The sequence below is a fragment of the Gorilla gorilla genome, chromosome 6, assembly GCF_029281585.2.
Source record: "Gorilla gorilla gorilla isolate KB3781 chromosome 6, NHGRI_mGorGor1-v2.1_pri, whole genome shotgun sequence".
In the NCBI taxonomy this organism is placed as follows: Eukaryota; Metazoa; Chordata; class Mammalia; order Primates; family Hominidae; genus Gorilla; species Gorilla gorilla.
In genome coordinates this window covers 91,299,277-91,312,777 of record NC_073230.2, presented here as the reverse complement: position 1 = coordinate 91,312,777, position 13,501 = coordinate 91,299,277, and the positions used below count along the sequence as shown (strand labels likewise).

At 38.7% G+C, this 13,501-nt stretch overlaps 1 long non-coding RNA gene across 1 annotated transcript in view; it reads right to left on the bottom strand.

The window, feature by feature from the left end:
* LOC129534641 (uncharacterized) overlaps window positions 1–11,883 on the bottom strand; it is a 215,458-nt gene extending 203,575 nt beyond the window's left edge. Inside the window, exon 1 of the long non-coding RNA XR_008681291.1 lies at window positions 11,794–11,883. This is a non-coding gene — a long non-coding RNA (uncharacterized lncRNA). The remainder of the gene's footprint in view (window positions 1–11,793) is intronic.
* Window positions 11,884–13,501: the final 1,618 nt, after the last annotated feature.

The following is a 13,501-nucleotide window of genomic DNA, read 5'->3' as shown; positions in this document are numbered from 1 at the left end:
ACTTGCAGTTCTGTTTTGAAACCAATTAGTTTTAATTTCATATTCAAAATAATGAATGGCAATGTATTTGAAATGTTATTGACCTGTTCCTACAGAACATACTGCAAAAACAGGCAATGCATTCTGTTGGTTCTGATCAGCTATCTTTATTTACTTATGTTTTATCAGATCACTTTTTTTTTTTTAGACGGAGTCTCACTCTGTTGCCCAGGCTGGAGTGCAGTGGTGCAATCCTGGCTCACTGCAACCTCTGCCTCCTGGGTTTAAGAGATTCTCCTGCCTCAGCTTCCTGAGTAGCTGGGATCACAGGTGCACACCACCATGCCTGGCTAATTTTTGTATTTTTAGTAGAGACAGGGTTTCACCATGTTGGTCAGGCTGGTCTCAAACTCCTGACCTCGTGATCCACGTGTCTCAGCCTCCCAAAGTGCTGGGATTACAGGCATGAGCTGCTGCACCCGGCCTTAACAGATCACTCTTTAGGGCTCTACAAATAAGTGACTTTTAAGAAATAAAAAATAAGAAGAAACCTACATGTAGTAGCTAGAAAAACTAAATCATTAATCCTATTTTTAATTCTAGAAAGTGTGGCATTGTCCTTTCCTTGATAAAAAATATCTGATTTGCATGAGATAATAGCCTCACACTGACTTAATAAAATTTAAAACCAGAACAAAAACTATAGTTTATTCAGATTATCACCAAGTAGGTACCACCTGTTCAGAATACTACAAAGTTAGAAAAGGCTCTTTCTTTCAATGCCCCAGGGATGAAGCAATGGACAACTCATTCATTCAAGGTACCTCTGGTGTTTTTGTTCACTGCTGCATTCCTGAACAGTACATAGTACACTGTAGGGGCTCAATAAACAGTTCTCACTATGGATAACACTGAAGTACACTCACTATGTGAGTATGCTCACTATGTATAACACTGAGGTACACTACAGTTTATGTGAATGGCACCCATTAGAATTATGCTGTTATCAACCTGTGTGGACAAACTTGGTGGTCCTGAAAATTATTTGTTAAATGAATAAATGAAATATGCTGAAAGTCTATGATTTGTCACCCCTGATCCAGATACTAATGACAGGAAAAGGAATAAAGCAGTCCTTCAATTTAAGCTAATCCCTAATTAGCCAAGAGAAACTAACAAAATAGAACATAATAAAATGTTACATATGTGTTTTAGGGCTCTCCAGAGAAACAGAACCAAAGGATATATCCTTTTGAGAGAGAGAGAGGAGGAGATTTATTAGAGGAATTGGATCTTATGATTATGAAAGCTGAAAAGTCCCATGATATGCCATCTGAAAACTAGAGAACCAGGGAAGCCAGCAGTAGTGCGGCTCAGCTGAAGTCTCAATGCCTGAGAACCTGAGGGGCTGCTGGTCCAAGTCTTGCATCCAAAGGCTGGAGAAGCTGGAGTTCTGATGTCCAGGGGCAGGAGAAAATGAGTGCCCCAGCTTCAGAAAACTGAGGGCAAATTCAGCTTTCCTCTGCCTTTTTGTTTTATCCAGGTTCTCATAGAACTGAATAGTGACTGCTCACATTGGGTGAGGGTGGATCTTCTTTACTGAGTCCAGTGATTTAAATGGCAATCTCTTCTGAAAATACCCTCCCAGACATAACCAGATATCATGCTGTATCCATCATCTGGGAATTCTTTAGTCAAGTTGACACCTAAAATTAACCATGACATACCTGCTAATATAGAGATATGAAAAGTTCCATGATCATTATTAAATCTGCCTAAAGAGGTTGAGAAATCTTCCCAGAGGCACTGACATTTGAACTGGGTAAAGGATTTTGCTTGGCAAACACAGGAAGGAAAAACATTCTACAAAGAGAGAACAGCTTGATACTTGTGTGTATTAGTCCATTTTCATGCTGCTAATAAACACATACCCAAGACTGGCAATCTACAAGAGAAAGAGATTTAATGGACTTACAGTTCCACGTGGCTGGAGAGGCCTCACAATCATGGCAGAAGGCAAGGAGGAGCAAGCCACGTCTTACATGGATGGCAGCAGGCAAAGAGAGCAAGCTTGTGCAAGGAAACTCCCCTTTTTAAAACTATCAGATCTGTTTCTAGCAGCCAAGATGGCTGAATAGGAACAGCTCCAGTCTACAGCTCCCAGCGTGAGCAACGCAGAAGACGGGTGATTTCTGCATTTCCATCTGAGGTACCGGGTTCATCTCACTAGGGAGTGCCAGACAGTGGGCGCAGGACAGTGGGTGCAGCGCACCGTGCGCGAGCCAAAGCAGGGCAAGGCATTGCCTCACTCAGGAAGTGCAAGGGGTCAGGGAGTTCCCTTTCCTAGTCAAAGAAAAGGGTGACAGATGGCACCTGGAAAATTCAGTCACTCCCACCCTAATACTGCGCTTTTCCGACAGGCTTAAAAAAACGGCTCACCAGGAGATTATATCCTGCACATGGCTCGGAGGGTCCTATGCCCACGGAGACTTGCCGATTGCTACCACAGCAGTCTGAGATCAAACTACAAGGTGGCAGCAAGGCTGGGGGAGGGGCGCCCGCCATTGCCCAGGCTTGCTTAGGTAAACAAAGCAGCTGGGAAGCTCGAACTGGGTGGAGCCCACCACAGCTCAAGGAGGCCTGCCTGCCTCTGTAGGCTCCACCTCTAGGGGCAGGGCACAGACAAACAAAAAGACAGCAGTAACCTCTGCAGACTTAAATGTCCCTGTCTGACAGCTTTGAAGAGAGCAGTGGTTCTCCCAGCACGTAGCTGGAGATCTGAGAACGGGCAGACTGCCTCCTCAAGTGGGTCCCTGACCCCTGACGCCCAAGCAGCCTAACTGGGAGGCACCCCCCAGTAGGGGCAGACTGACACTCACACGGCTGGGTACTCCTCTGAGACAAAACTTCCAGAGGAACAATCAGACAGCAGCATTCGCGGTTCACGAAAATCCGCTGTTCTGCAGACACCGCTGCTGATACCCAGGCAAACAGGGTCTGGAGTGGACCTCTAGCAAACTCCAGCAGACCTGCAGCTGAGGGTCCTGTCTGTTAGAAGGAAAACTAACAAACAGAAAGGACATCCACAACAAAAACCCATCTGTACATCACCATCATCAAAGACCAAAAGTAGATAAAACCACGAAGATGGGGAAAAAACAGAGCAGAAAAACTGGAAACCCTAAAAAGCAGAGCACCTCTCCTCCTCCAAAGGAACGCAGTTCCTCACCAGCAACAGAGCAAAGCTAGACGGAGAATGACTTTGACGAGCTGAGAGAAGAAGGCTTCAGACGATCAAACTACTCTGAGCTACAGGAGGAAATTCAAACCAAAGGCAAAGAAGTTAAAAACTTTGAAAACAATTTAGATGAATGTATAACTAGAATAACCAATACAGAGAAGTGCTTAAAGGAGCTGACGGAGCTGAAAGCCAAGGCTCGAGAACTACGCGAAGAATGCAGAAGCCTCAGGAGCTGATGTGATCAACTGGAAGAAAGGGTATCAGTGATGGAAGATGAAATGAATGAAATGAAGCGAGAAGGGAAGTTTAGAGAAAAAAGAATAAAAAGAAACAAACAAAGCCTCCAAGAAATATGGGACTATGTGAACAGACCAAATCTACGTCTGATTGGTGTACCTGAAAGTGACGGGGAGAATGGAACCAAGTTGGAAAACACTGCAGGATATTATCCAGGAGAACTTCCCCAATCCAGCAAGGTAGGCCAACATTCAGATTCAGGAAATACAGAGAACACCACAAAGATACTCCTCGAGAAGAGCAACTCTAAGACACATAATTGTCAGATTCACCAAAGTTGAAATGAAGGAAAAAATGTTAAGGGCAGCCAGAGAGAAAGGTCAGGTTACCCACAAAGGGAAGCCCATCAGACTAACAGCGGATCTCTTGGCAGAAACTCTACAAGCCAGAAGAGAGTGGGGGCCAATATTCAACATTCTTAAAAGAATTTTCAACCCAGAATTTCATATCCAGCCAAACTAAGCTTCCTAAGTGAAGGAGAAATAAAATCCTTCACAGACAAGCAAATGCTGAAAGATTTTGTCACCACCAGGCCTGCCCTACAATAGCTCCTGAAGGAAGCACTAAACATGGAAAGGAACAACCGGTACCAGCCACTGCAAAATCATGCCAAATTGTAAAGACCATCGAGGCTAGGAAGAAACTGCATCAACTAACGAGCAAAATAACCAGCTAACATCATAATGACAGGATCAAATTCACACATAACAATATTAACTTTAAATGTAAATGGAATAAGTGCTCCAATTAAAAGACACAGACTGGCAAATTGGACAAAGAGTCAAGACCCATCAGTGTGCTGTATTCAGGAAACCCATCTCATGTGCAGAGACACACATAGGCTCAAAATAAAAGGATGGAGGAAGATCTACCAAGCAAATGGAAAACATAAAAAAGCAGGGGTTGCAATCCTAGTCTCTGATAAAACAGACTTTAAACCAACAAAGATCAGAAGAGACAAAGAAGGCCATTACATAATGGTAAAGGGATCAATTCAACGAGAAGAGCTAACTATCCTAAATATATATGCATCTAATACAGGAGCACCCAGATTCACAAATCAAGTCCTGAGTGACCTACAAAGAGACTTAGACTCCCACACAATAATAATGGGAGACTTTAACACCCCACTGTCAACATTAGACAGATCAACAAGACAGAAAGTTAACAAGGATACCCAGGAATTGAACTCAGCTCTGCACCAAGTGGACCTAATAGACATCTACAGAACTCTCCACCCCAAATCAACAGAATATACATTTTTTTCAGCACCAAACCACACCTATTTCAAAATTGACCACATAGTTGGAAGTAAAGCTCTCCTCAGCAAATGTAAAAGATCAGAAATTATAACAAACTGTCTCTCAGACCACAGTGCAATCAAACTAGAACTCAGGATTAAGAAACTCACTCAAAACCACTCAACTACATGGAAACTGAACAACCTGCTCCTGAATGACTACTGGGTACATAATGAAATGAAGGCAGAAATAAAGATGTTCTTTGAAACCAGTGAGAACAAAGACACAACATACCAGAATCTCTGGGACACATTCAAAGCAGTGTGTAGAGGGAAATTTATAGCACTAAATGCCCACAAGAGAAAGCAGGAAAGATCCAAAATTGACACCCTAACATCACAATTAAAAGAACTAGAAAAGCAAGAGCAAACACATTCAAAAGATAGCAGAAGGCAAGAATAACTAAAATCAGAGCAGAACTGAAGGAAATAGAGACACAAAAAACCCTTCAAAAAATTAATGAATCCAGGAGCTGGTTTTTTGAAAGGATCAACAAAATTGATAGACCGCTAGCAAGACTAATAAAGAAGAAAAGAGAGAAGAATCAAATAGACGCAATAAAAAATGATAAAGGAGATATCACCACCAATCCCACAGAAATACAAACTACCATCAGAGAATACTACAAACACCTCTACACAAATAAACTAGAAAATCTAGAAGGAATGGATACATTCCTCGACGCATACACCCTCCCAAGACTAAACCAGGAAGAAGTTGAATCTCCGAATAGACTAATAACAGGCTCTGAAATTGTGGCAATAATCAATAGCTTACCAATCGAAAAGAGTCCAGGACCAGATGGATTCACAGCCGAATTCTACCAGAGGTACAAGGAGGAACTGGTACCATTCCTTCTGAAACTATTCCAATCAATAGAAAAAGAGGGAATCCTCCCTAACTCATTTTATGAGGCCAACATCATCCTCATACCAAAGCCGGGCAGAGACACAACCAAAAAAGAGAATTTTAGACCAATATCCTTGATGAACATTGATGCAAAAATCCTCAATAAAGTACTGGCAAACCGAATCCAGCAGCACATCAAAAAGCTTATCCACTAAGATCAAGTGGGCTTCATCCCTGAGATGCAAGGCTGGTTCTATATACACAAATCAATAAATGTAATCCAGCATATAAACAGAACCAAAGACAAAAATCACATGATTATCTCAATAGATGCAGAAAAGGCCTTTGACAAAATTCAACAACTCTTCATGCTAAAAACTCTGAATAAATTAGGTATTGATGGGACGTATCTCAAAATAATAAGAGCTATCTATGACAAACCCACAGCCAGTATCATACTGAATGGGCAAAAACTGGAAGCATTCCCTTTGAAAACTGGCACAAGACAGGGATGCCCTCTCTCACCACTCCTATTCAACATAGTGTTGGAAGTTCTGGCCAGGGCAATCAGGCAGGGGAAGGAAATAAAGGGCATTCAATTAGGAAAAGAGGAAGTCAAATTGTCCCTGTTTGCAGATGACATGATTGTATATCTAGAAAACCCCATTGTCTCAGCCCAAAATCTCCTTAAGCTGATAAGCAACTTCAGCAAAGTCTCAGGATACAAAATCAATGTACAAAAATCAGAGTGGACACCTCACTTTGGGAGGCCGTGTTCAAATTTATCCAATCTGAACAGTGAAAATAGACTGAAAAAAAATGAAGAAAGCCTCAGGAACCTATGGGACAATAATGAAAGATCCAGTATATTTGCATCATTGGTTTCTTTGAAGGAGAAGAGAAGAAAATTAGCCCTGAAAGAGCATTCTAATAAATAAATAAACTTTCCAAAATTGTTGAAAAATCCAGTCAGAGATTCAAGAAGGTGAAAAAACTCTAAATAGGATAAATCCAGAGATATCTATACCAAGACACATCAAAATTAAACTTCTATAAACTGAAGCTAAAGAAAAATACTTGAAAACAGCCAGAGAGAAATGGCATGTTACCTAGGGGAACATATTCAAATGGCAGCAAATTTCTTATCTAAAAAGAGTCCAGTTGAAAGTGAGATAATATTTTTTAAGTGCTATCAGAAAAGAACTGTCAACAATGAATTCAAAACCATCATTCAGGATTAAAGGGAAATAATGACATTCTCAGATAAAGAAAAACAAACAAAAAATAGTCACTAACAAAAATATCCTGTTTTGAAGTTTTTAAAACAGAAAGGGTATGATAAAAGAAGGAAACTTGGAGCATCAGGACGGAAGTAAGAAGAATGAAAAGAGCACAAATACGGGTATGCACAACAAGATCTCCTTATGAGTTTTCTAAATCATATGTGATGCTTGAAACAAAAATTTTAAAATCATCTGATATTACAAACAATGATAACTAAGAATGTGGAGGGTAGAGGAACCTAAAAGCAGATAGTTTCTACACTTCACTTGAAGTAATAAAATGTTGATACCAATAGACTGTGATGTCACATATGTATACTGCAATACCCAGAACCACTAAAAAAAATTTATGCAAAGTAATACAATGCAACACATAAAATCAAGATAAAACTCTAACATTGTTCAAGTATTTCACAGCAGGGCAAGAGAAGAGAATCCAAAGATTAAGAAACAGAGGGAACAAATAGAAAACAAATAATCAGATGGCAGACTTATGTCTTAACACATTCAATAATTACTTTAAATATAAATGGTCTACTACATCAATTAAAAGACAGAGTGGTAGTGGATACAAAACATGACCCAATTTTATGCTGTTTACAAGAAACTCTTAAAATTCAAGGATGATTAGGTTGAAAGTAAAAGGATGGAAAAAGATATTGCATGCAAACAAAACAAAGCAACAGTGGTTCTATTAATATCAGATAAAGTAGACTTTAGAGGGAAGAAGATTGTTTCAGCCTAAGAGCATCATTATATAATAATAAAAAGACCAATCCACCAGGAAGATATAACTATCCTAAAACATGTATGCACCAAAAAACAAAAACAAGAAACAGGGACTCTAAATACGTGTGGCAAAAAGTGAAACAGCTGAAAGGAGAAATGGACAAATAGTTAATCAGCACAAGCTCCCTCCTCAAAAACTGACAGAACTACCAGACGGGAAATCAGCAAGGATATAGAAGAACTGATCAACACAATCAACGATCAGGATCTAATTAACATATATAGAATATGCCACACAACATCAGCCCAATATACTTTTTTTCTTTTCTCCGAACACCATGGACTATTCACCAAAAAAGACTGTATCTTGGGACATTAAAAAAAAAAAGGATCATATCCTGGGACATGAAAAAAATATGTAAAAATACAACATATCAAAATATGTTGAAAGCACTTAAATCAGTACTGGGAGGGAAATTTATGATATTAAATGTTTAATTTAGAAAAAAGAAAAGATCTAAAAATCAATAACTAAGTTACTACTTTGAGATACTAGAATAAAAAAAAAAAGAAAAATTAAAATCCAAAGCATGCAGAAGGAAGGAAATAATTGAGCAGAAATCAATGAACTTGAAAACAGGAAAACAGAAAAATAGCAAAAAACTTTTAAAAAAGTACAATTAATAAGATTGCCAAATATGAAAAGAGAGGACACAAATCATTGATATTCAGAATAAAACAAGGGATATCACTACAAATCCTGCAGCTATTAAATGGAATACTGTGAACAACTTTACGCTAATAAATTTGGCACCTAGGAAGACATAGAATAATTCCTCAAAACCACAACTAGCAAAACTGAAGCAAGATGAGGTAAGTAATCCGAATAGCCCTTTCAATCACTGAAAAATTTTAATTTTTAATTTAAAATCTCCTGAAAATAAATCTCCAGGTATAGATGGTTTCACTGGAGAATTCTATAAAACATTTAAAGAATTAACATGATTTTTACACAATATCTTTCAGAAACAGAAGAGGAGGTAAGATTTCCCAGCTCATTTTATGAGGCCAGCATTGTCCTGCCACCAAAACCAAATGAAAATACAAAAAAGAAAATCAGCCAATATCTCTTATAAACTTAGAACCAAAAATCCTCAACAAAATATCAGCAAATTGAATACAACCATGTATAGAAAAAATTATACTCCATAACCAAGTAGGATTTATTCTAGGCATACAATATTTGTTCAACATTTGGAAAAAAGTCAATGTAAACTATCATACCTACCAGATAAAGAAGAAAAAAAAATATGATCATATCAATTGGCACTGGAAAAGCACTTGACACAATCTAACACCCATTCATGATAAAAACTCTCAGCAAGTTAGAAATAGAGAGTAAACACATCTTCTTGATAAAACAGTAACTACAAAACTCTTATAGCTAACGTAACACCTGATTGTGAACAGCTAAATACAATATTTCCTAAAATGAGGAATAAGACAAGGATATTTGCTCTTACTACTCTTTTTCAACATAATACTGGATGTTCTGGCAACTGAAATAAGGCAAGAAAAGGAAATAAAAGATATACAGATGGGAAAGTAAGAAGTAAAACTGTCTGTAATGCAGATGATATGATACTGTATGTAGGAAATCTCAAAGAATCTACAAAAATTCCTAGAATTAATAGGCAAGGTCAGTAAGGTCTCCGGACACAAGATTAACATATATAAATCAACATTTTTATATACTAACAAAGAGTTTCTATACACTATTTTTTATGGGAATCAACATTTAAAATGTACTTTCATTTTTAATCTTGCCAAAGAAAGTAGAATACTTATATTGGTATAAACTTAACATGTACAGTATCTGTATGCTGAAAATTACAAAATTCTGATTGAAAAAAATCAAATAACACCTAAATAAATGAAGAGGCATACTGTTCTCATGGATTGGAAAACTCAGTATAGTAATGATGTTTATTCTCCCCAAATTGATCTGTAGATTTAATGCAATTCCCATCCAAATCCCAGAAAGATGTTTTGTAGATACAGACAAGCTTATTCTAAAATCTATTTAAAAGGCACAGGCCTTATAATAGTTAAAACACTTTTAAAAAGACTAAAGTGAGAGCACTCATTTTACCTGATTTCAAGCCTTATTATATTGCTTCAGGAATCAAAAGTATATAGTCTTGGCAGAGGATTAGACATATAAATAAATGGAATAGAGAACCCAGAAATAGATTCACATAAATATGTCCAACCAATTTTTGACAAAGCTGCAAAAGCAATTCAATGGATAAACCATAGCCTTTTCAACGAATGATGCTGAAGGCAAAAAAAAAAAAAAAAAAAAGTTGACCTAAATCTTATACCTTACACAAGTCAACTCAAAATATATCACGATCTTTTTTTTTTTTTTTTTTTTTTTTTTTTTTTTTTTTTTTTGAGACGGAGCCTCCCTCTGTCGCCCAGGCTGGAGTGCAGCAGCGCAATCTCAGCTCACTGCAAGCTCCCCCTCCCAGGTTCACACCATTCTCCTGCGTCAGCCTCCCAAGTAGCTGGGACTACAGGCATCCGCCACCAAACCTGGCTAATTTTTGGTATTCTTAGTAGAAACGGGGTTTCACCATGTTAGCCAGAATGGTCTCAATCTCCTGACCTCGTGATCCGCCCGCCTCGGCCTCGCAAAGTACTGGGATTACAGGCGTGAGCCACCACTCCTGGCCACGATCTTAAACATAAATGTTAAACTATAGAACTTTTAGTGAAAAAACATGGGAGAAAATCTTTGAGACATAGGACTAGAAAGGACTAGACTAAGAGATCTTCGGTTTGACTCCAAAACATAACACACTAAAGGGGAATTGATAAATTAGACCTCATCAAAATCAAAAACTTCTGTTTTGCAAAAGACCATTTGAGGAGAATGTAAAGGCACAACAGCTATTGACTGGGAGAAAATACTTGCCAACCATATTTCCAACAAAGTAGTATTTAGAATATACAAAAAACTTTCAAAAACAATTTTTAAAAATCCAACCAGAAACATAGGCAAAATATATGAATAGACATTTGCCCCAAAACTACAGATAAAAAATAAGCACATGAAATATGTTTAACATCATTAGCCTTAGAGAAATACAAATTAAAACCACAAGAGCTATCAATACACACCTACTGAAATGGTTAAAATAAAAATTAATGACAACATCAAGTGCTAGTGACAAAGTAGAGAAAGTGGATTGCTCATATGTTGCTAATAGGAACGTAAGATGATACCGTCTCTCTGGAAGGAAGTTTGGCAGTTCCTCATAAACTGAAATATGCAACTACCGTATGACCCAGGAATTGCATTCCTGGGCATTTATGCCAAAGAAATGAAGATATGTTCATAGAAAAATAAGTACACGAGTGTCCATAGCAGCTTTATTCACAATAGCCAGAAATTGGAAACAACCTAGATGTCCTTTGATGGGTGAATAATCTTTGGCACATTCATATCATGGAATACTCTACAGAAAAAAAAAAAAGGAATAAACTACTGGTAACACAAAACAACTTGAGTAAATCTTAAGGAAATTACACCAAGTAAAAAAGATGAATCTCCAAAGATTAGGATTTTATTTTTCTACTTATAGATCTTATGGTTCTATTTATATAACATTCTTGAAATGACAAAGTAGTAGAGATGAGGAACGGATCAATGGTTTCCAGCGGTCTATGGCAGAGGTGGGATTGGGGGAGCGAGGGAGGTGTGTGACTATGAACCATCAATAAGAAGTCTCCTTCTGGTGATGAAACTGTTCTTTATTTTCATTATGTCAATGCCAATATCCTGGTTGTAACATTTTACTATAGTTTTGCAAGCTAGCACCATTGGAAGAAATTAGGCAGAGGATACACAAGATCTCTTTGCATTATTTCTTACAACTACTGTGAATCTACAATCATCTCAAAATTTAAAAATTTAATAAAATAATTACAGAAAACACTAAACATTTCGAAATCAGTAAGACAGAGACTGAACTAAATGACGTTTTAGGATCTTTCCAGATTTTCACAAATCATTTCCCCCACATTTGGCAAGGCCTAAAGTGGTCACCTTATATCTTTTCCAAGGAATAATTTGTTGTCTCTGTTTCCTATGTAACTTATGAGCTATGGTCCACACTGGGCAGAGGCTGGTGCTGCCACTGAACAGCTTTGTAGTCTTGGGCCCCTCAATTTTCTTTCTGTATCTCTGTGCTTCAGCTGTAACGTAAGAGGACTTAAAGATCTCTAAAGACCTTTCATCTTCAAAGTTCCAGAATTCCAATTGTTTTCTTTTGTATTTAGGTTCTACACCCAATAGAAGTTAAAAACTTCAGATTTGTAGGCCTGTAACACACTTTCCACATCATCTCCATCTCTGCTAACTTGTGCTTGATTCCCAGGCTGCTCTTACATCACCCGCACCCCCCGCCCCAACTCCCTACTACCGGGAAATACCCAGTCATTTCTCCAAATTACTGCCTAGAGAGTAATAGTATTTTTGTGGGTATTGAAAACTGAAATATGAGTCCTGAAAAGGACGGAACCGGGAAAATCAAACTATGGTCTTTATACAGCATTAAGCTACCCCCATTAGACACATGTCCCTCCTTAGTATATATGTGGCAATCCCTTTCTACTTGGGCTTTCACCGTGGAAACAAAACAATCTCAGATCAGATCACAGTTAGAGGACAACCACCTTTGTTAAACCGGATGAAAGAAAAACCCTGTCTCATTACTACCTGTTGTGCATCCTGCTTCCACAATCAGCATGGCTAGCCTCTGCATTGTTGACCTTTTAAAAAATACGGTACATTATTTCAGAAAACCATCCAGCAGATGCTCGCTGTCTGAGGGAATGAGTGAGAGCAAGCTCGCCACTGGCTGGATTCTGTTGCTACCAGTGATAAAATCCCTGCTGTGATGTAGGTGGACTGGGCCCAGCTCCAGAAAGCCAGTGAGGGATGATGTTGGGTGACAGAGAACTTGGAACAAAAGAAAGAGGTAGAGGAAAGGAAGAAAGGAAAAAAAGATAGATGAACTTCAGCCCCTGAATGACTCATGTTGCCACATGATATACTAAAGAGAAGCCTGCTCAGGTTTTGTGTTTCGTTGCTATGATTATCCCCAAACTTTCTACTGACTATACTATCTTTTTGACTCCCGGGAGTCTCAAGTTTTATATGCTTCTTTTCTCAAGTACCTACATTACATTGATTCAATAATACTACTTTGATTCTCCATTTTGAATTAGATGACAACATATAATTGCAAGTCATTTTCTGTTCAGTCCCAGTGTTAACAGGTAAAATTGCTGAGATTCACATCAAAAGGAAAGAGACATGCTACTTCATTCCCCTCAGCAGTGTAATAATAGGTAAATATAAAGCTCCCATGGATGTTTTAAAATAATGAAACTGACGCAGGAGTGCTGGGAAGGGAAGAGCCTGGTTCCTTTAAATGATAGGAAATGGGGAAGGGAAGTGCTGCGTGAGGAGGGCGTGGTCCCTGGCTAGAGCTCTACCCCCATGGACAGGCACTTCTGCCTTCCCGCCCAAATGTGGCATTTTCCAAGACCACCCTGGCCTGCCATGCCCCCATCCTGGGCCTATAAAAACCCTAGAGACCCTAGCAAGGCAGAGACAGAGGCAGCTGGATGTTGACAGTAGCAGATCCACGGAAGACACAAGCTCCTGGACACCAAGAAGACGTCAAGGGGAGCACACCGGCAGAAGAGTACAGCGGCAGAAGAGCATACACTTTGGCAGGCCATTTACC